At 45.4% G+C, this 22,787-nt stretch overlaps 1 long non-coding RNA gene across 1 annotated transcript; it reads right to left on the reverse strand.

The window, feature by feature from the left end:
- Positions 1-2,396: 2,396 nt before the first annotated feature.
- On the reverse strand, positions 2,397-21,563 carry LOC147748000 (uncharacterized). The gene is made up of 4 exons (XR_015299701.1): positions 21,544-21,563; positions 21,336-21,400; positions 3,219-3,436; positions 2,397-2,549 (listed from the first exon to the last, which is right to left on the reverse strand). It is a non-coding gene; the product is annotated as an uncharacterized LOC147748000 (long non-coding RNA).
- Positions 21,564-22,787: the final 1,224 nt, after the last annotated feature.

Consider the following 22,787-nt stretch of genomic DNA (forward strand, 5'->3'; position numbering starts at 1 on the left):
GACTTCTTGGGTGTACTGTCTCCTTCTGTACGTAGTTTTGTTCTTGATAACCCCTCGTAAGGTAGATTTAAAAGCGTCCCATACAGAGCTGGAGCTAGCAGAACCGATATTTACTTTAAAGAATTCATGTGCTTCAACTCTAATATATTCCAGATCCTCTGGAGATGTAAGTAGAGATCTATCAATGTATTAGTGATTGTAGTATGGTTAATTTGAACTATAGCAATACCCTATTTGATGAGCGTAGAAAAGAAAAATAGTACAGACACAAAAGGAAAGTTAGCTAACTTAAAGGGAGATAGAGTAGAATAAGAAGCATCAGATGAGTCAGAAATACATCACACGATAACCGATAATAACACAGATTTAAATGTTTTCACCAAGTTATTGTTTCAATATGTAGACACTATGGAAATCATTGATTGTTATATCTGTATAAAATTACCAGCTTCAGTAGCAGAAGGTGTCATATATCACCATTTACCGCTAACATATGGCATTTCATGCAGTGTATTAACAAGTCTTGTTTATAAAACAGGAAAATTACAATATTATTATTCAAATTTAGATGTGATATTTTCAGAGGTTCTTGTTCGGAAGAATATGAAGCCAGTACTTAGTAGCCTAGCAGCGCAGTTTATGGGTGAATTTTTCTTAACACAAAATGCAATAGATATAGCAGAAGCTCACAAGCATCATTTACCATGCTCACTAAAAGAAGAAGAAAAGATCCTTATTTATTTATTTTTTATTTATTTATGCCATTTGATTAAGCGTGAACAAATGCCCGTAGGCGTCTCGGCGCTTTTGAATTTAGTAGAAGAAAGGAGACAGGATTTTCAGAAGGAAGACAGTGAACAGAAAAATCATATTCCACCATGGGCTGAGATGGAAAGAATTTATACACCTGGCAAGACTCATGCAGCGTTGTCTCTAGTGTTTGAAAAGAAAAAGAAGATCAGTCTCCATAGATTAAAGGCTGACAATAATAATGCATTTATTAGTTCCAGTGAATGTTAACATAACTTTTAGGTTATTGGAGGATGGGGATTAAAAGGGAGAACTGATCCAGTATTTCCTGGAATCTATTATATATTTGGAAATAAGGCTTATTTCAAGCTACCTGCATGATGGTATGGGAGTTGCTATTTTGGAATAGTATTCCCTAAATTCGATCATGTGAAAAGAATCACTGGAAGCAATGAAAACAATAAAGAACTAATCCGTAATAAGAGAACTAGTTTTTCAGAAATAGTTGGTGACATATTTAGTGCATTGATACCTTCAGTGGGAGTAATTTTGAATTCACAACGAATTTGTCAACTAGCCACAGTAGTTTATCACTTATCGACTGATACTGCTGGAGGTTTCCTAATGATCAATACAGAAATGGCTGCGATCAAATCAATGGTTTTGCAAAATCAACTTGCCCTTGACATATTATTGACTAAAGAGGGTGGAGTCTATACAATGCTGAAAGCGCAACATTGTTGCACTTATATTCCTGATAAAAATGTAGAAATTGGAGGGTACATTAAAAATACCACTAAATTGGAAGAAGACTTGAAACCACTGGAAGTTGATAATGTATGGAAGAGATTAACAAATAGCCTAACATCAATAGGGTCAAGGTTTGTTAACCTAGGTAAAGGAGTTGTAGCTCAAATAATATTACCCATACTTGGAATAACAATGATAGTTTTATTAATAATGATATGGTGCAAATGTTGTAGAAGGAGAGGAAGGTATGAAGTAAATAAACAGGGAAAGAATAGAAAATACGAAGAAATTAAGCTTGAAGAACTGAAAAGAGAATTATCCAAGAAGATGAAAAATATGAAAGGTAAAGATGAAGTGGAAATTGAAAAGACAGAGAAGGGAATTGAGATATGCTAAAGTTGGCATTTGGTTGGGTATAAGTAGTTTATGATGGCAATTTGGATTGATGGAGCAAGGTCTCGTATAGAAGAGACTTGTTCAGACGCAATTCTCTCATATAATTCCGTAATGTTGTATTAACAATGTATGTTATACTAATATTCACCACATTTCATATATTTTTAGAATAGAGGAAGCTTGCCTATGTGCTATACTAAAAACTAACCCGAGTGTGATTAAAGATGGCTGCTAATGCAGGAATTTGTATTGTGCATGCATCAACTGCATGACGTATTTACCTTGCAGGGAAAATTCTGCTTCTGTGCAATAGCATCCAATATGGCCGCTTGAAAACTCACTTGGTAAGCATCTGCTTTGCTGAAGCTAAATCGAGTTATATACTAAAGGCTAATGCATGAAGAGTCTTTATAAATAAACAGGGTTAGAGTAGAGATAGGTGGTATATAGTGAAATCCTTTTATTTTGAATACAAACATTTTCTTTTGACCTCTCTATTAGTTCGTATTTGGGCCTCTGAACGATGTTAAAGTCTGACACCCACGTGGTTCCTTCCGCATGCGCATAGATGACAACTCAGAAACAGTAAGGTGAAGTTTGGAAACTCGTCTAAGGTCGTTCTCCGTACGTGTCCTCGGAACCAGCTGAACATCCTGAAGATTCAATGGACAACTGTGAAATGTATACATTGTTGTTGATGAAATTTGCAAATACGAGTGGGAAATAAAGCATAGGAGAACAAATAAATGGGGGTAACTTAAACCAATGAACTAAAGAAAATTATTAAAACTTAGCATGGTGTGATGATCATCCCCTCAGCTCGTCCAATCAGAAATAGGAGTTTCATAAAGTTGAAACATTTGGGGAGGGTACATACCATTAAGAAAGTCTAATTGGGGTAGTCAGTTAGATTAGACATACAGTCGCAGAGAGAACGTGTTAGTGTTTGCTCTAAACAGAGAGCCTGTCCCTTTTCTTTCCATTAAAGTAGCGTATCTGTGCCCCTTATTGTGTTCTTAGTATGGTTGATTCATTGGTGCTAGTATTGTTTTATGTTAACTTATTTTATTTATTGGTGCATTTGTTGCTTTCCTGGTTCCGTGCAAACTGTACATAAATATGCACCATTTGTTTTAAACTGTGCTTCAAGACCTTTGGTGTGGTACGGGCTTCAGGATCTGACTCAGCACAAGTTGGCACCTCACATGTAAACGTTTCACCCGTTTACACGTGTCTGAAAACCGACCCCACCCACCTGCACCTATAAAAGACTCTGCTGAACAAGGAGAGGCGCTTGTGTTCGTTTGTTGTTGCACTCTCACCTGCGGTCCAGCAGCATCCCCAGCGGTGCTTCACGGTGGAAAGCATCTCCCACAGCCCGTGTTCTTGGATCCATTTCCTGGCGACTTTCCTCGGCTCAGACGGCTTCCAGCAGTGGGTGGTTCGTCCTCTCCAGTCCTCCCCACATCTTCCAGTGTCCTCCTCCAGCTTCCCTCTTCGTCTTCTCCCATCCTGTCCCCGATCTCCTGCAACCCGGAACCTGAAAGAAAACAAAGACAAAGACAAACCGGTAACTTTTCTTTTGGCAAGTGCACTGCCTAAAAGTAAGTACTTTTGGCTAAAACAAACAAAAACTTTATTTCAGAGTACATGTTATACGTTTAAAGGTGTCTTCATGCAAAAGTGACCTAAGAGATTACATTGGAGTAAGTGTAATGTGTTAAACAGTGTTTTCTTGCTAAAGCAACCAAAGACAATAACGAAGGTATAAAAAAGAAAGGCACGAGTTCACAGCCGCAGTTTTGGAAAAGACATTGATCTTGTGTAACGTGCTCACACCTTGTTTTGAACTTTAATTAGTAGTTAAATGAGCTCATCTCGAACTTTTAGGCTGCTGAAGATTTGTACAAGCAGTATAACCTTGAACCCTCCAGGTATAGACAAAGACTCGGAGTCATCTTATAAAACGCAATCTCTTTATTTCATGATTGTATGCATCATGTTTTGTTCTTTTCTCCTTTTGTTTTAGTTTATGTTATGTTTCTAGGAAGAAACAACGAATTCACACCACAATAATCCGACTGGTGATTTAGGAAACATCAGCGTAGAGAGGTATTCATTTGGATAACATTGTTTCTTGTACAATTGTAGACTTGTTTTGCTTATTGTACTTAGAACACCCAGTCAGATCAGTAATTGTATATTTACCACTCTTTATTTAGAACCTTTGTTCTTTTTTTTTCACAACTGCGTTTATTAAATGTTTAGGCATAGCATATGTACAGTTCTCCACAATCAGGAGGGCACTGTCAGTGGCAAACATATAGCAGGATGTATACATAGCCTAAACGCTTAAATCGCCCCCCTCCCACACCCCCTTACCCCACCAACTACCCCAAAACCCCCCGCTACCCACCCCTTATCCCACCCTAACCCAGCGCATGTGTTCACTTTCAGCTGCAGTATACAGTTAGACCACAGTAGGCATCAAATACCCTCCTAGGCCCCAAGGTCACCATCGGCAGGCAGTCCATCATCTAAGTCAATTGGGGGCTCCAAGGTCAACCCCCTGTAATCCGCCCACCGCTTCCAGATCTTGTAGTGTTTCCGGGGGCATGCCCTGGCCTCAAACACTGGCAATTCTAACCCCATGAGAAAGTCCAGGCCCGCTTTCCAGGCGCTAAGTGGAGGAGCACGGTCGCTCTTCCATACCCTCGCCAGATCCTGCTTGGCCACGACTAGGCCCAGCAACAGGAGGTGACGCTTGTAGATGTTGCCACCTACATTCTCCAGGACATGCAGAAGACCCAACCTGGGCGTACGAGGAAGGTCCCACCCCAGTACCTCTGACAAACAATTCCACACCCCATTCCAGAATCGGGTCAGACCCACACAGTATGTAGCAGCGTGCCTCTCTCAGTCCCACAGCGCAGGCATTCCGGGGTAGCAATGAGGCCAGCCTTCCACAGTCTCTCTCTGGTGTAATAGGCCCTATGTAGGTATTTGAACTGTATGAACCGGAGTCGCACAGCTATGGCAGCCCCACGGGGGGACTCCAGGGCCTCCCTCCAGTTATCCTCATCCAAAGGGCCAATATCCGTCTCCCAGGAGGCCTTCAACGACAGGAGAGAAGAGGAGCAATGAGTGACAAGCGTTTGGTATATTTTGGAGACTTTCTTATCCCCCAGATCTCCCATGAAGAGCTTAGCTTCCACAGGGCTAAATTCAGGAAGTTGGTCTAGCCCCATCAGACTCGGTGCAAGTGCATGACGGAATTGTAGATATTTAAAGAATTGGGTCTTGGGCATGTTGAATTCGGAGCTGAGGTCTTGAAAGGATTTGAGGGTAGTCCCAGTAAGAACATGACCAAGTGACGAAATCCCAATAGAGTCCCAGCCACCAAACCCCGACAGCGAGGCCAGTGCGGGGAGCTGTCCATTGTTCCATAGTGGGGTTTCCGCTGTCAGCCTACCCCACCAGCCCATGCGGCGCAGCACCTGTCTCCAGATCATGAAGACCACCTGAGTGACCTGCGGCAATTTCTTCCGCCGCCCGGCCGAGTACAACAGCGTATGTAACGTGGCATCACCCATCAAGAAGTGTTCCAGTGCGTATGCTGGGTTGTTGTGATCGCCGTACCACCACTCGTTCAGAACCAACAAGTGGGAGGCCTGATAGTAGGACAGAAGGTCCGATGTAGCCAGACCTCCACAATACGTGGATAAGAAGCAAGTCCGCAGCGCCACCCTGGAAGCACCCCCCGCCCACAAAAAGCGGCCCAGTACAGAATTTACTCGACGGAACCACTGTGGGTCGATCCTATGTGGATGGTTCTGCAGTTGGTACAGGAGCCGTGGGAGGGCGACCATTTTAAAGATGGTGGACCTGCCATAGATGTTGAGAGGCATGCGAGACCAGGTTTTGATGTCCGATTGTACTCTATGCCACACCGGTAGCATGTTGCGCTCCCATGCAATTGCGGCAGACTCAGACAGGAAGACTCCTAAGTATTTTAGACCACCAACGGCCACCTGTAGGGCCGATGCCCTGGGGTATGTCTCTGACTCTCCGCCCAGCACCCACAGGGTCGATTTACGCGGGTTGAGGAAGAGTCCCGACACTTCTCCAAAGATACGCATTATTTCCAATATTCGAGGGCCAGAGCGGTTAAGATCAGTCATAAAGAAGAGGACATCGTCCGCATATAACGCGATTCTGTCCGAGAGTCCAGCCCCACACACAAAGCCACGAAGCTGTGCATCGATGCGCACCCACGCGGCCAATGGTTCCATGGCCAGTGCAAAGAGGTAAGGGGATGGGGGCATCCCTGTCGGGTCCCCCTGGCAACTGGGAATTTCTCCGAAATTGCCCCTGAGATACGGACCGAAACAAACACCGGGCCCAGGTTGAGGCGCGGCAAAAGGGCGAAGAGGTACGTCCAGCTGACCGAGTCGAACGCCCTGTCAATGTCTGCCAGCAGTAGCGCTGCCCGTTCTCCAGTCACCCCCATAGCATCCACCGCCGCCTGTGCACGTCTGATGTTGTGTTGCGTCGCCCTATGCGGCATGAAGCCCGCTTGATCCGGGTGAACCAAGTCTGCGACATATGGGAGAAGGCGGTTCGCCAACGCTTTAGCCAATAATTTGGCTTCAAAGTTGAGCAAAGATATGGGGCGATATGACTCATGTCGGTCGGGGGGCCTACCCAGCTTCTGAAAAACTACAATTTCAGCCTGACGCCAGTCCGCCGGCAAGCTACACGTTCCCGTGCTGCCTCCAACGCCCGCCTATAGTGCAGTCCTAGCTGCAGGTGGAATTTTTTGTAAAATTCACTGGGGAATCCACTCGGTCCGGGCGCCTTACCTGTGTTGAGTTGCCCCAGCACATCTCCCAGTTCCTCCCCCGTCAAGGGGAGGTCTAGGGCTTTCCTGGCATCGTCTGATATCGCACGGGGGAGAAGGTCAGCGATGAACTTGTCAATCGCATCCGGTGGGAGACTGTCCCGGGGAGCATATTGCTCCGCATAGTAGCCGGAAAAGCTCGCCGCAAGAGTCGCAGGGTCCGTTATGGCAGTCCCCTCCCCATCGGTGAGGCCCGGTAGAGTGATCGGCTGCAGAGTTTGTTGACACAGCCTATGGAGCATGGTGCAGAACTTATCGCCCCACTGGTAAACCCTGCTCCGTGTGGCCAGCCACGCTTGTCTAGCCTCATCCATTAAGACCGAGGCATAGGATTGCTGCGCTTGCAGGAGCAGTCGTATCGCCACTCCGTCCCCGTCCCCCTGACACCGTCTCTCCAACACCTCCACCCGTGCCGCAGCCGCGACAGTGGCCTTTCGGCGACTACGACGGACAGCAGCACACCATGCAATGTCAATGCCTCTCAAAGTGGGCTTCATGGCCTCCCAGACCGTCACTCCATCTACCCCCTCCGCCAGATTCTCCTGCCAGTAGTGGGCAATCGCGCTGCGCATATGTTGTGTATAGTCTGCCTGCTGGAGATGCCACGAGGACATCCGCCGCCGGAATGGCTGGCGTGTCTTATGCAATTCGATCCGTATCACGACAGGGGAGTGATCAGATAGCCCCCGAGGCTGAATTGCGGCCTGCTTCACCCTGTCAAGGAAGGCTCCCGGTACAAACACACAGTCCAGCCGTGAGAAGGAGCCATGCACAGCAGACACATACGTGTACTCACGCGTCCTGGCATGCAAGTGTCTCCAGGCATCCACCCAGCCCAACCTGTCAATCATCGCTTTTAACCGTGTTGGGGAGGTCGCTGCCACGGTCCCCTGCGACCTCCTTCGGTCCAGGCACACATCCACAACATCGTTCCAGTCACCACTTATCACGGCCAAGGAGTCTGGGATCTCGGCCCACAATTCAAACAGTCTCTCTGCCAAGGACCATTGTAGAGGGGGGGGGGGGCATACACACTGCCAAACACCACCGGCTCCGTACCAACCATGCCCTTAACAAACACATACCGACCCTGGGGATCAAGCCAGTGACGCTCGTGGGTATAAGACAGCCTCCGATGGATAAGAATGGCCACCCCCCTCGAGCCCCTGGAAAACCCTGCATGAAATACTTGATGGTAACCAAATCGCTGTAAGCTCAGCGCCTTTGTCCCCAGCATATGCGTCTCTTGTAATAGCATCACATCAGCTGAGTCCCTCTTACCCCAGCGCAGGACTGCCCCACGCTTAATTTTGTCCAACATCCCCCTGACATTCCAACTTAATATTCGCATAGAATCACCAGCGAGTTCCTGCCTTGAGATATCAACCATTGTCCCGATGGAAAAGTCTCTGAGGACCCCAGGACCCAGCCCAGGCACCCAACACCATATACGTCAATGCAGTAGAGATCACGTGCACCCCCCTCAAAACATCCTCCACCCCCGTCCCTTCCCCCCAACTGCCCAATGCCCGTCCCCCACCCCCCACCCCTATACCTCATGAAACACTGTAGTACCTGTCGCGGCATGGGGAGCTTTGGGCCCAAAACAGAGCGCCCAAAGCCAACCATACCAATGGATCCCAACTACTCCCCCAACTAACAGGACCTTCCCTCAGGGCCACCCCCCTACCGTGGGAGGACTAGGCCGCCCTACAGGTCAGTACCCCGAACCCCATTGTACCACAGTTTTCGGAACTCAAGTAGAACGAGGCAGTCAGACACCTCCAGTATTGCTCCCCTTGATCCAAGCCAAGGTCCAAGTCACACTGCACCAGATGCTATCCGCTCGACCAATGGAGCAGCCACACCGGGCCCTCTGCGGAGTCCATCAATGGATAAGGGCTAAGTAAGGAAGGCTGAACTCCCATGGTGCTCAGTTCTCTTTTCCCGACTGATCGGGGTCGGGCTGCGTCCCATCCGGGAGGCCACTGCGGGACAGGGAGCGTCTTCGTGACCGAGATTTCCTGTGTCGTTTACCCCTGACGGCAGAGTCGGCCCTCTCCTGCGACGATCCACACGACGGTCCAGAGCCCAGGCCCGGCTGGGCGTTCGGTCGGAGCCTGACCGTCTCATCCGTCCACCTGAACACTGCATCCGGGGTATCAAAGAAGTGGGTTTTGGACTGAAAGACGACTCGAAGGCGGGCCGGGTACAGCAATGAATATTGGATCTTCAGACCACGCAGTTTGGCCTTCGCCGCCAGGAAGGAATGACGCTGCTGCCATACCTGTTTGGTATAGTCTGTGAAGATCATAATCTTGTGATTATCAAACAGCAGAGTCTCTTTGGCCCTCGCTTCCCAGAGTATAGTGTCTCTATCGTGGAAGTTCAGGATTTGAGCTATGACCGGCCGAGGCTGTTCTCCCACCGGCGGTTTCTGCGTCAGGGCTCTATGTGCTCGCTCCACTACAAAGCAGCGCGACAAGACGTCCGGGGGAAGCCAGCTCTCTAGCCACCGTGTCAGGAATGCATCCATGGGCCCCTTCTCGCAATCCTCTGGAAAGCCCACGAAGCGTAGGTTATTCCTGCACGCTCGCCCTTCTGCGTCCTCAACGCGGAGCGCCAGCCCTTTTTGGATCCTGTCCATCTCCGCCACTTTCTGTTTCAGGGTGCCTACATCACCCTCCACTCCCGTGATCCTGGTCTCGGTCTCCCCGATGCGAGCGACTGCGTTGCAGAGATCTTGTCGTAGTAGCATGACATCAGCTCCCACCGCGCCGATTTTAGCGTCTAACAAGTCCCTTGATTGTGTGATGGCTGCCATCAGGGCCGTGTTGTCGGATCCCGTGCTCTGGCCACCCCCGGAGGCCCCGGACCCCCCGCTGGGTCCAGTAAATTTGTCAATCGGTCCTTGCTTGGCAGAACCATTGCCACCCCCGCCTCTGGTCATGGTCAGGATGGTTTTGGCGGGCTGCTCTGTGCCCGTGGCGGACCCTCCACTCACGGGAGTTCAAATCCAATGTCCACCCGGAGGGCCTAGACCCACCGAAGACAAGGCCGGGAGGCCGGCAGGGCACTTCGCCACACCGGACCGCCACTACTGAACACCTCCAAGAACCTTTGTTCTTCCCTGAAGACGATCCGTGCTCGCAAGCTGACAGGTCAAGAGCTAGGAAGAGTCAAGAGGAGCAGTGTTCTCTCTTTTGTTATTTTATCCACTTCCCCCTTCCCTTGGGCTTCTGCTTTTTTTTGCATTGTGCTCTAAGCTATGCAGAGAGAGTAGAGGTCTGAGAGAGGGTACGAATAATCGTCTCGTCTTCTGGCAAAACAACTGGATGTGCAGGTAAGTGGGGTAAAACAGAATGCTGAGAAACCGAGATGCTGTCCGAATGCTGATCGAATACCCGAAGAAGCAGACTTAGAATTTCAAAGCAAATTAGAACTAGAAGAAGATCGTGGAAAAATTGAGGAGGTAATAGAATTAGAAGGAGATCGTGGACGAATCGAGGAAGAAGTTAGTGTCAGAGAGGAGTGAGATGCAGGTCTCGAATCCAGAAGAGGTCATCTATCCTGTCCTGAACCTGTCTTGAAGTCCTTGTCACCTCAACTTTCTAAGGGTCCCATTAACTCTTAGTCAGAGGGTTCTGATTTCCACACCAACCTGTGTTTTTTGTCAACTTTTCTCTCTATCCTCTTTTTCCTGAGACGTGTTGTTGTGAATTCTCATTTAACAGAATACTAAAATTGAAATGATGATCTTACATCCTCGGATACGATGGAGTTATAACTGTAATTTGTTTTGCTCCTATGATGATTATTTAGATAAACATTGTAAAACCTTCCAGAGTCTGTTATTATTTAATATATAATAGGTTAAATGAACTGAGGTCATATCATCAATTACTTCTCAACTAAAATCGATCCATTTATATAAGAAAGGGTTTCGGATCAGTGATAGATTGGAACATTAATAAGCAAACAAATCTACAATTTTAGCCCTATCAAATTGACCCCCAGCGATGTTCAACGGCCTTTATGAGTGAGTGTGTTTATGGGCCCAGATGAGTATATAGGGATAGTTGTTTGCAGGTTGGTAGCCCACTGGATCAGTACAATCAATCCAAGTGATTTTTATACAGTTTTGGGTACCATAAAAGTACATCCAGCAATCCTGGTTTGTAAAAAATATGCGGGTCTTTTCTGTGGAGTCATAAATAAAAGGTCCCTGATAACATATGCAGGTGGGTCTAGACCTTGCCTGGACACAATGTTGGCTAATGGGTAATGCGTTCAGGTGTCTGGCATGAGGGGCGCATGATGACCGCATGTACTGCTGTGCTGTGTCCTGATAGGCTGCATGCTCCTAGCTCCATGCGGCATCTGAGTTTATGGTGTTTTGGAAATGAGCGCACCCCTCTGGCCATGTGTGCTTTATTGGGGCCAATTTCCCTTAACCATTGTTGTGTCACTGCTCTTATCTGTGGGGATGGACTTGAGTTTCCTGTTCCTGCGTTTGGCTGCTGGCTATATGTCACCCCACCTGTGACATATCAATCAGTTACTGTGGGCCTATGTCGCAGAGCCTGCCTGGTCATGTAATTCTGAGTTGGGACTGATGGAGAGTTCATGAAGGGTGAATTTGATATTAGGTATGTAATTTTTTTCAAGGTAAGAGAGTGTACTTTCATAAGCATTAGCACCATTTTTATCGATATCATCGTTCCTTCCTCTAGTTGAATATTTAACTATATTATCTAACCTATACTTAATGACAGTCGCCGCATTATTGGTACCTGCTGTTCTTCAGTTTTGACTAACACTATTATCCTAGTTACTTGCAGTCCACCTAAATTGGGGACTGCGTTTTTTCAGCAGGAAACTCAGAATTGTCGGAAACCATACAAGAATAATAAAAATATGAAAATGGGCAACAGTGACGCGCACAATCCGGTCAGCCACCGGGGGAGCTAGACAAACCCGTTTAGATACCATGCCTACTCATGGGCACCTCCCTCCTCACACATATCTCTTTGTAAATTGTGCAGTGCTTGGTTGACAAGAGCCAGAGTTCTTTTATCCAGGTAGTTACCAGGTCAAACGTGCCGCAGGATCTTAGCACACACCTCTCCCTCCAAAACGGTCATCAGGCTCAACACATATCGATGTTGCATCACCATGTGACAGATGGCTCTCAGTTCTTCCTTTATCGCATTAAGGTAAAGCTCTGTGCTGTTCATCATTGTGAGGAACTCCCACCTGGTGTAGAACCGCAGCCTTAAGGCCCGGCGGCGCAGGGTACGCCTGAAATCCCCGGGATTCACCTGCCTTGTAAAAACAGAGACACAGACTCTTCATCTGGCGTAGAAGATGGTATTTATTAGCTGCAGCTAGTACAGTGGTCTTAGAAGTCGTCGGTACAACGAGGTTCAAAAGAGACTGCCACTTAACTCCGTGGCGCACAGGTTTATATACGATACAATACAATCCAAAATGCAATCACACAAGAGCATGAACTAAAGGCAAATGTTATAGACAATGTTTTAAGACCAAAGTAACTCGAGTTTCCCAGTTCTGTTTGTCACTCGACCCCTTATGTAAATTACAAATGAATCCACACAATTCAATTTACAAGTAGAGACAACACAGCTGCGTGTTGTAGAAGGACAGTCATGAAACAGGAGAATGCAAAGACATTTAGCGAAGGACAGCAGATAAGATAACTTAAAGGAAACAATGGTGTGAACCAACAAATAGTCCGGACGGGAATTAATCAGCTCAGACAGGAATTAGTGCACTCGGCCAGACCCTGACACTCGTTAGTAAACATAGGCAAAGAAGCCACCTGACACGCAAAGCCAGAAACGACAAAAAGATCGCGTTCGCCGAGCTGCCTGAGTGAGGGCAACATAAAATGGCGGCGATCACAAAATGGAGGCTGAGCACGAACGAATTCGTAATTTACAGAACCTCAGACCCTCCTTTTGCCATTACTCAAGAAAAAACAAACCAACTCATGCTAATCTGAGTCGGAATCAACACTGATGTTCATGAAATCCTCAAGCTGTTGCTGTACCATCATCCTAATATTCTCCGTCTTTTGAGTCGCAGATTGTGGAACACATAAAGTAGCCAATAGGCAATAAGAGAATATGATCGCCAAAATTGCTCCAAGGAACGTTAAGCTCTTCCATCCCCAAGCTGACAATATTCCCCAAAACCATCCCATAAAAGACCAATCTCCTTCGTCCTGATGAATCGACTCGGAGACCGTGTGCAATTTGGAAATGGCTTGGTATACTGCCGGGGCGTCATCTGGAATATAAATGCAGCAACTAGATCCGATCAATCTACAGACACCTCCTCGGTCTGCTAAGATCACATCTAGCGCAATCCGATTTTGCAACGTCATTAGATGGTCAGCCTGAAGCTCTGCTGTAATGTTTCCTATCGCACCTGCGGTAACATTAATAGTGGTCTCAACCACTCGAACCAGTTGCCTGATGTTTCTGCTGTTGACCATCGGGCCCCAAAAGGGAAGGAATCCTTTAAGGAAATCTCCCTCTTGTTCTGCCGTGTCTTTGGCATAAAATACACCTCTGCTATGTCTAACTCTGTGATGGTCTGACGAAGCCGTACATGTTGGGGGAAGGAGAAAAGCTATGTAACAAGTTCCAGAAAAGTTGGAAGGGAGCCAAGTATAAGCTCGGTCATTACAAACAAAATATGTTCCTTGAGACGGAACTAACGGAGGGAAAATGTACGTGTATGAACATTTCTGCTTGATAGCAGCTTTCTTGCTGTTGACGTGGAGACAAAAATTACCTTCATGAGGTACAGTCCATACTGGAGAAGACTCACCCTTCTTAGTTTTGTCAACAAGGATAGAGACATAGTGGGTAACATTCCATCCGTCATAAGCTCCCTTCTCATCTAATGGAATCTTATTCTTCTCTATAATCTTAGCCATTACCACTATACCTTTAATCAAAGAGCTGTGACGGAAATCTAATCCATTCCCAGAGGTTCTTATAGGGCTTCTAAGTCTGTTGTGGTATGCGACTGAAAACATTGTCAAATAGGCCCAAGCTGAACCTTCATATGAAAAAGGAAGAAGCAAATATGGCATTCCCTTTTGTGACTTGTGTGGCATGAGTCCGCACACCCAACAGTCAGTCATATTAATAGCCAACTGATGTTAGTGCAACAACTGAATAAACGTATTATTCATATACTCGGCTCTCCTTATCTGTTCATGAGGGGGTAGAGTATGCATTTTGTGTGAAAAGACAGAAAGACGAGAAGGCAAAGAGGTTGTAGAATAAGCAAAATTTCTTGATTGAAGAATATGTATGATCCAACCTGTGCAGACTAATAAAATACACAACAACATAAGAACACACAAAGTTACGCCAAATCGACAATGCAATAATTTACAATACTTTGATCTCATTTCCGGCTTCCTATTTTCCCTACCTACAATTGTTGTACCATCCATCTTTATCTAAAAAAAATGTCGCTCACGGCAATCTTCCTAATCACTCAGCTTCTCACTTCTGTATATCCTGAGGCACTAGCCACTTACTAAGAGAACAAAAATCAGGTTACAGTCTGAGTCTCCTACCGTGACCCTGCGACGGAGACAGATGGCACATCTAATACTAATATCATACCAAAAAAAACAAGGAAGCAAAAAGGACCCAAAAAGGAATGTCTTTAAGTAATAAAAAGTGTTCAAAATGTTCAGTTCTTTTTGTTAGCCCTCGGTCTTAAGTTGTAACGTGTTTTGCTCGGCACGGTCTGGTCTTTGAATAATGTTTCTGGATCGGTGGTGTCTATTCGACGATGCACAGGCACAGCGGCTTGAAGAATATCATCATCTGCTTTATCAGACTGAGTCCCATAAATTTGAGCATCACTGAAAGGAACAAAACAAGGAACCGCTGCAGTGTCCGATTCCCTTACACCACTGCGAATCCACTGGTCGAAGGGTAATGGCAGTGGCACCTTTTTACAGTGCACGCCATGCACCCAGTTACGCTTGCCAACCACTTTCACAGCCGTGCGGGTGATGAGCAAAACTTGCGTAGGCGTAGACCAGCGAGGCTCCAAGTTCTTAGTCCGTTGAAAATTCTTTATACAGACCCAGTCACCGGGCAAGTTGGTGTGACATGGGTCTGTGGAGGCCTCCGGCAAAACACTTTGTACCTGTTGGCGAATAATAACACTTAATTTAGTGGTCAAATCATGCAGATAGTCAATTAACAGGGAATATGGTATGTCTGAGTATCTTTTGGGGCGGGGGACGCCCCAAACATTAGCTGGACGTCCGAATACCACTTCATATGGGCTAAGTCCCATACGCGAGTGCACAGTAGTTCTGGTTGACAAAAGAGCTAAGGGCAAAGCATCAGGCCAAGCAAAACCCGTACTGGCTTGAATCTTGGCCAGCTTAAGCTTGAGTGTACCATTGTAACACTCAACCAAACCGGCTGACTGCGGATGGTTTGCCGCATGGAATTTCTGTCTAATACCAAGACCAGAACATACTTTCTGAATAATCTGGCCCACAAATTCACTTCCATTGTCACTCCAGACAATGCGCGGCAAACCAAATCTAGGGAAGAACTCTTTAAGTAACACTTTAGCAGTTGACAAAGCAGTGTTATCTTTCAAGGGGTAGGCCTCTATCCAGCGGGAAAAGGCACATACCACCACCAGAACATACTTAAGGTTGTTGCAGCGATCCATATGAATGTAATCGATCTGCAACACTTCAAAAGGATATGACGGGGGAGCAAAATGACCTGCCGGAGTTGGGGTACCCTTCCCTGGGTTATGCATTAAACAAACCATACAGTGCTTAACCACATTTTCTTCACATTTCGGAATTCCTTCATTCTGCCACACAGGAGCCAAGAGCTTACATATGCCTTTTGCACTAATGTGAGCTGGACCATGAGCCATAGTCACAACCGACAAAACATAAGCGTCCAGTAATAACCATCGCTGATGTTCCGACAATTCCGTCCAACAACCCGTCGAATCTAACAATCCCGTACTTTCTTTCCACGTACTCAATTCCTTCTCAGAAGCCTCTCCCTGAATCGTTTTCACACTCTCAACCGTGTCTTCACACATTCCAATTTCCCTAACCCAGTTTGCAGGACCTGCCACATACATTCGACTAGTGGTGTTTCTATCTGTAGTTTTCGCTACCTCGTCTGCAAGCGCATTTCCACGACCCACATCATCTGTGGCTTTATTATGCGCGCTGCACTTTATGATCGCTATTTGCGTAGGTAAGGTAAGTGACTCAAGAAGATCAGTCACTAACTGACCATGCTGAATCTTTGTCCTTTGGGAGGTAAAGAATCCTCTTTCCCTCCACAACTTGCCAAAATTATGGGCAACACGGAAAGCATACTGACTATCTGTGTGCACATTCACTCTCTTTCCCTTCGACAACACACACGCTCTAGTCAAAGCTATCAATTCAGCTGCTTGGGCTGAATTATGTCCAATACGTGCCGTCTCAACAATTGTGCATAAGGTAGTGACAGCATAGGCAGAAGTAGTCTCCCCATTTGGAAGCTTGAAACAAGAACCGTCCACCCATTGGGTCCCGTCCGGGTCCTTGAGCGGAGTGTCCTTTAGATCAATCCTACCCTTCGTTTCTTCTTCTGTTCGAAGAAAACAATCATGCTTTTCCTGATCATCTTTCTCATCTGGGAGTGGCAACAGTGTAGGTGGATTTAACGTGGTACATCTTTTGATATGTACATTGCTCGCGAGAAGTGTCAGCTCATAACCAGACAAACGAGCACTCGTGAGATGCTGCGACTTGGTTCTATTCAACAAGGTATCCACTGCATGTGGGACCATAACAATGAGTGCGTTATCCAACACTAATCCGGCAGACTGTCTAATAGAAATTGCCACAGCTGCCGTAGCTCTGAGACAACTGGGCAAAGCTTTAGCTACTGGGTCTAATGTAGTGGAGAAATAGGCACATGGCCTCTGCTTATCTCCGAATTGTTGCGTCAAAACTGACATCGCGCAACCTTCTCTCTCGTGAACGTACAGTGTAAAGGACTTACTATAATCTGGAGTACACAACACTGGAGCAGAACACAAGGCAGTACGTAAGTCAACAAAACTTTTCTGACATTCATCCGTCCAAGGGAGCGGATGGGGCGTATCTTTCAACGTTAGTGCCACCAATGGTTTCGCCAAAAGTGAAAAATTGGGAATCCAAAAAGGCACGCCCTTCTCTCTGTGTGGTGGGTACACACATTTGTGAAATAGCATGGATACTTTTTGGAGTCAATCGCCTTCCCTCCTTCGACAAGCGATGAACTAAATAGGTCACTTCTTGGCGGGCATATTACAACTTAGAGGGTGACACCTTATGATTCAAAGCAGACAAATGATGCAACAACGCAACAGTCACACTCTTACACACCTCTTCCGTATCAGCAGCCACCAACAAGTCATCCACATACTGAATAAGCGTAGCACCTGAAGGCAAAGAGAAAGTATCAAGTTGAGACTTAAGAGCTTTACTCTAGATGGAGGGACTCTCACAGTAGCCTTGAGGAGCTCTTTTAAATCGGAAACTTCGGCCACCTAGAGAGAAACCAAAGATGTCCCTACTTTCTTTAGCAATAGGAATACTAAAGAAAGCATTCTTAAGATCTATGACCGAAAACCAAGCTGCCGAAGCAGGAATCATCGTCAACAAAGCTGTAATGTCCGGAACAACAGGGAACTGTGGCACCACTATTTTATTGACTTCTCTCAGGTCGATAACAAATCGATAGACAGGAGGCTGCGAAGGATCCGTTCTCTTAAGAATCGGAAGAACAGGACTGTTACAAACATTGCCTCTTGTTTCTTCGCCCACACCTTTCTGAATAAAGTCATCAACAATAGCCAACAGTGCTCTCTCTCTCCATCACTAGAAATACGATATTGAGGAATGCGTGGCATTCTAACATTCTCTTCAACTGTGACAACATACGGTGGGATCGCAAGACGACCCACGTCATTCGGCCCCGTGGCCCAAAGACTTTCAGGGAGAGAAAGCAACTCAGGTGGAAACTGGCCTCGGGACAAATACATGGAAGACATCAATTTCTTTCCCAACGTAAGATGCACACCAGAAGGAGAACAATACAATGTTGCATACAGTCTTTTCAACAAATCCAAACCCAGCAAATTCTCACCACAACCAGTTGTCTGGATAAGTGAAGCATCCAAATCATAAGGACCAATCGAGACAGGCAAAGGGCAAGAAACCGGATTACGGACTGGGGCGCCAGAAAATCCCACAGAGGTATTCATTAAGCCAGACAAAGGTGCCCCAGAGAGTTTAGAATGAATGATAGAACTTCTCATCGCACCAGTATCCAAAAGAAACGGTTCTGAAACACCCATAGTATTGACAGTGACATACTGCCCATTTTGATCTACTGGAATCGACACAACTCCCTTACTTCGTCCATGGCTGTCCTATTCAATCTGAAAATCGTCAACCCTATTTTTAACGTGATAATCATCATTGCACTACTGCGTAGACTGAACTGTCTGCTGATCAAAGTAATTCGAGGTAGATGGAGGAAAAGAACGCTGCTCCTGAGAGGACACCCCTCGTCCTCTACCTCTAGATCCTGTCCGAAAATTACCACGACCTCGGGGAGCGGACATCCCAATATTACGCTGTAATAAAACCGGGCAACTATTCTTGAAATGGCCTTCTTCCCTACAATATGCACATTGATTAGGACCTAACAAAGGTCGCGGCGTAAAATACTCGGGTTTCTGCAACAATCTCTGAAACTGTGGAGGCTGCTGAAACTGGGAAGGTTGCTGATGCTGATTCGAGCGAGGCGGATACCCCTGCTGCAAAAGAACCTTTGTTTTCAAATCTTTGTTTTTCTTCTCTTGTTTTTCCTTCTCCTCCTTATCCCTATTCTCGTAATACTGTGCAGTGGCCAATATTTTAGCAGGAGAAGAGACAGCCCATGCACTTTCAGAACTCTTTAATTTATTCGATAATTCAGGAAGCAAATTATTTACAAACTTGTCCACAAACAATCGCTGACCACCCTCTACACTCAAATCCTGACCACTGTGGTAAATAAACGTCTCTTCAAAGCGAGTGAAGAAATCTGAGATGCTTTCATCTTTCTTTTGCTTGCATGCAGCCAGCTTATCCCAATTTACTCGCACCGCAGGAATCATTGTCTGCATCAATTCAATTATTCTACCTGGAAGAGCTGTAATCAAATCCTCGGGTTTCGCACCACCTACCTGATTCGCATCCGCTGCTCTAATAGCAGCTCAATCGCCACCTAATTCAGCCTCATGATTTTCCTTACGAATCCGTGCCCATGTGCCTTGCGGAACAACGTTTCCAAATAACATATCAATGTCGGCCAAATTCATAATACAGGCGTCAACTGTTTGGGACAATTCTTAGTAATATCCAGCAGGGTTTTTACGGGGGTCTGGAAGAGTTTGTTTAAGCGCCAATACTTCAGACCTTTTCCAGGGTTCGTGGACCCATATACGCTGGAAATGAGCAGGGACCTGAGGTGGACCAACCACCTCTTCTCTCCATACGGGAGGAACTTCACGCATTGTATAATTCTTACTACCTTGTTTATTGGCGGGATCAGCCTCAGAAAGGGACAGGGACAAGAACATTGTTCGAAACGCAATGAGTCTATTCACTGCCTCTTCAACTCGATGTCCTACAATAAAACCCTTATCAAAATCAGCTTGTAATTTCAGTAGTTCCGAAGGAACTGTGTCTGAATCCATATCTTCCCAACCTCTAATAAGAGTTTGACACATAACATTGAAAACATATCTCTGTGTGGGCTCTCCCCATTGATAGAAACAACTCATGATATCTTTGGTACTATATTCTAGTCCATGCTCAATCCATTTACGAGCGAGAGAACCCAAAACTACTTTCTCGTCCTTAAGAGGTAGTTGACAACCAGATTGTCGTTTAGAGAAAGCTGGAGACAGATTTAAAGACCCAAGAAGAGGAGAAAAGAAACTTGAAACAGCATCTGCTATCCTCCTCTGTGAAGTAGGAGAATCCCTCAAGAGGATAGGAGGCATTACAGATGTAGAAGGCAACGGGGACTGAAACGTAGCTGACTGAAGAGTAAGAGCGGGAGAAGGTGGGGACTGAATTACAGACTGTAAAGACGGAGCAGAAGCAGGCAAAGAAGCATTAAGAGGCTGAGCCGGTTGTTGGTACAAATCAACAGAAGAGTGACAGAAAAGGAAAATTGGGAGAATCAAATGAGGGAATAGATTACTACCACCAAAGTAGGAATGATAGACAAATACATGCACAGTGCTAGAAAAAGAGCCCTCAGGCACCAAAAGACGATTGGTTGCCAGTTGTCGTCATTGGGCTCTTGTTGAAAAAAAGAAAAGGAATTCTATCCATCAATAGTGAACGAGTGAATTAAAAGAAGTTCTGGCTACTCCTCAGTGAAGAAAAATTATTTAATACAGAGGTAGCTCTGACTTCATTAAAAACATAGTGCAAGACGGACATAGACCCGGTAGTGTAAATTTGAACCAGGGAAGTCCTATGCAAAGTTAGGGGTCAACATGTTTCTGCTACGAAAGAGCCACAGGTTGGCTTAGCATTCATCAGGACCAAGAGAAAGTAAAAGTCGCCTTTGTGGGTGACGCACTCTAAGGCGCCGAACCCAACTAGGGCGAAAAGAAAACGAAAAGGTTACAAACTTGAAAGTAAACCAAGCACAGGGACTTCCTCGTGCGTACCCTCCAAAGCGTGAGGGCTGAGATATCTGCAAGTGATAAAAAACAGGAAAACAGGAAAAACAAGGTAAGCTATTACAACATTTCCTAGTAAATCATTCAATATGAAATCTACAGTTATCAGCAAAGGTGCATGAGGCTGAGCCCACCAGAAGAGTAGTATTTATTTATTTATTTATTTTTAACACTTATAAAGCGCTGCTTATACCCTTGGGCGTCAAGGCGCTCAAAACCATTATTGAGGAGAGTGAAGAATGAAAGAATGAACAGGATGACGGATTGGAATGAATTACTGAGAGAAAAGCCAAGTTTTCAGAAGTTTACGAAACTGGAACAGCGTGGCACTTTGTCTGATGTTAAGAGGCAAGGTGTTCCAAAGTCTGGGGGCCGCCACCAAAAATGGAATGGAAGCACTATAACGTTATATAAGTCTCGCTGAATCATGTCTACTTTTAAATTTAAATTTAAACACCCATTACAGTTAGTGGGTTTTGCATATAGCAATTATTGCTGCTACAAATTTATAAAGCGCAATAAAGGTGTCTTAGCCCAAAGGAATATCAACCTCAACATAAGCACACTCCGTTTTTTAAAAGAAGTGAGCAGTGAGGGATTTCCGAAAAGTGAGAAGGAAAAATAGTGTCCATTATCAAAGGTCATAAATAAATAAGTAAGGTTAAAATACGCATTCATATATGGGAGACTCCAGGTAATTAATTACACTCACTCTAAAGTATCATGAACGATACTCCTTAGGCTGGTGACGGGGGGAAATCTTCACGCCCGGACCATCTGTTAAAATGTAAAAGGAAAACATCCCGATCACACTCCAGTCCAAGTTAGGTTTTCAAAAGTGAAAGAAAGAAGGACGGCACGCTCGGTCAAAGTGGCGAGCTTAAAATAAAGTTTTAAAATTATTACTCCAGCTCACTCACTTGTATCCCGGCGACTGCCCTCCATTAGACCTACTAAGTCCTCATCCACCGCCTGAAAAACAGCATGCAGGCGATACGAAGCTTTTTGTAATTACGTGGTCAACGTTAAACGTGGTCACGTGATCGGGGCTCTCATGTAATTTCTTAAAGGGCCAGTATTATTGGTGATGTGTCTTTTTCTTAACTAAGAAAACTTTATTCATGGTCTATAGCTGTAAGGTTACAAAACTATATATCACGTATCATTATAGTGAATTTCGATCATAAAACAAAATAAGACAAAGTATGCATCAGGGTCCAATTCGTGCAGAGGCATATCTCAAGACCTATAGAATGCATTAGCACATATATTGAAACAAAAACACCAGGTGTATATGAGTAAGCACTGATAATATAGTATTTGGTTTCTCTGGCCCAGTTTCCACGTTAAGTGCTTTTATTTGCACATAGTGGCCCGGGTCAAAAAACAGTGCAGCTTCCAATTCTGTTATTGGCGCAACTATGAATTATTTAAGAAAATAAATAAGTCAAAGGTCCTAGTGGCAGTTAGAGTACAATCAAGAGTGTCATTAACAAGAAAAATGTTTTTCTTTTAATTTGGAAGAACTTTTACACAGCTCAGGAGAAAAAACACTGTTAGTACAGTGGTCAATTTTGCCTTATTAGACAGGAAGGTTAGTTTTGCAAAAAACAGGAAACAGACAGTTGCTTAGATGATGCATATGGGAAACCAGATGGAGGAAAAAATGAATGGAAAGAACATTTTTTATTACCTCCGCATCACTGAACCCCACAGGATAGCGTCATTCAATCCCTGTGAGTGTGTATTAAGACGGTAAATCCATCTTTGTTCTTTTTCAAAGATGCTGCTTCCATTACTCTGATCCAACTGCTCTATTACTGTCCATCTGATATCGTTGAGGCAATGACCACGTTCCAGATAATGTGCAGTTAGTTTCGTGGTACTCTTACGGCACCTAATATTACTGCGGTGTTCGCCAATCCGTAACTTTATTTTTCTCGTAGTCATCCCGACATATTTATGGTTGCAGGGACATGTGACGAGGTAAATGACATAACTAGAATTACAGTTTTTGTGCCCTTTGAGATACCAAATTTTGCCTTCCTCCAAATTAAGTGTCTTTGTTGCTGTCGTCAAATGGCACACGCTGCACCCCCCACAAGGAAAATGGCCACAAACAGGAGGCAGACCCCATGTGGTGAGTACACTGTCACCCCAGGCT

The sequence above is a fragment of the Lissotriton vulgaris genome, chromosome 1_1 (genome assembly GCF_964263255.1).
Source record: "Lissotriton vulgaris chromosome 1_1, aLisVul1.2, whole genome shotgun sequence".
Classification (NCBI taxonomy): domain Eukaryota; kingdom Metazoa; phylum Chordata; class Amphibia; order Caudata; family Salamandridae; genus Lissotriton; species Lissotriton vulgaris.